The sequence below is a fragment of the Tupaia chinensis genome, unplaced genomic scaffold (assembly GCF_000334495.1).
Source record: "Tupaia chinensis unplaced genomic scaffold, TupChi_1.0 Scaffold000127_2, whole genome shotgun sequence".
Lineage (NCBI taxonomy): Eukaryota > Metazoa > Chordata > Mammalia > Scandentia > Tupaiidae > Tupaia > Tupaia belangeri.
This window is the reverse complement of record NW_006159596.1, coordinates 2,475,033-2,475,895: the sequence shown is the minus strand read 5'-3', so window position 1 is coordinate 2,475,895 and position 863 is coordinate 2,475,033. Positions and strand designations below refer to the sequence as shown.

Below are 863 nucleotides of genomic sequence, written 5' to 3'. Positions count from 1 at the left end.
GTCCCGGGGGTGGCGAGGGCCCGCAGCCGGGCCCGGGTGGGCCAGCGCAGGGCCCCCCCCAAAAAAAGAATACTTCTTAATCAAAAAATAAATTTATCTATTTCTTCCATGAATGAGAGAAACAGCACCCTCGACAAGTTCCTGATGTACCAATCCACCTCCTCTCTTCAGCTAGAACAGGCTCATGGGCATGCATGCACCCAATATACTCAGGGAGGTCTCTGAACTTGATCTGAGAACCTTCTCATGTGAGATTGCTTCAAAGAGCATTGTGTTTTACCATTGAGACACTGGCCCATAGCATACCTACTCTATTTTATGGGATAAAGTGCTGTCAATTATAGAACCACAAATAAAGCAAATTGGGACCAGCAAATGGTGTAACAGTTATGTCACTAGACTCTCATGCAGTTAATCATTAATTGTGTCCCAGAACTGGCAGCTTAAAACTCACACGGGGTGTGTGCGTATATGTGCCCAAAAATCCCAAGAGGAGAATAGAGAAGGGATTGCTGCATGACCATCCTCCCTGAGGGATGATTTCTTGCTTTGTGTCTCTCTGTCTCTGTCTTTCTGGCAAGCACAGATGCCCTATAGCAAAAATCTCTCTAAAACAAGAACTGCAAATAAATAAAATTAAGATCTTTAAACTAAATTATCATAGGTTTTGTTTTGTTTTGTTTTTCAGAAGAAATCAAAGACTGACTTATAGCATGCTAAGTGTAGAAGAGGAAAGAAAGAACAGAACTAAGAAAAGAGACCAAGGAGTGATGAGTGATTCAGAAACAAATTCTAAAGATATGTTATGTTAGAATCAAAAGTAGAAAATGACTTAAGAAGGCAATAAATGTCAGATCCTGCTG

General features: G+C 41.3%; 1 protein-coding gene across 1 annotated transcript in view; it reads right to left on the bottom strand.

The window, feature by feature from the left end:
- IL15 (interleukin 15) overlaps window positions 1-863 on the bottom strand; it is a 174,805-nt gene that overhangs the window by 149,401 nt on the left and 24,541 nt on the right. The window lies entirely within an intron of this gene.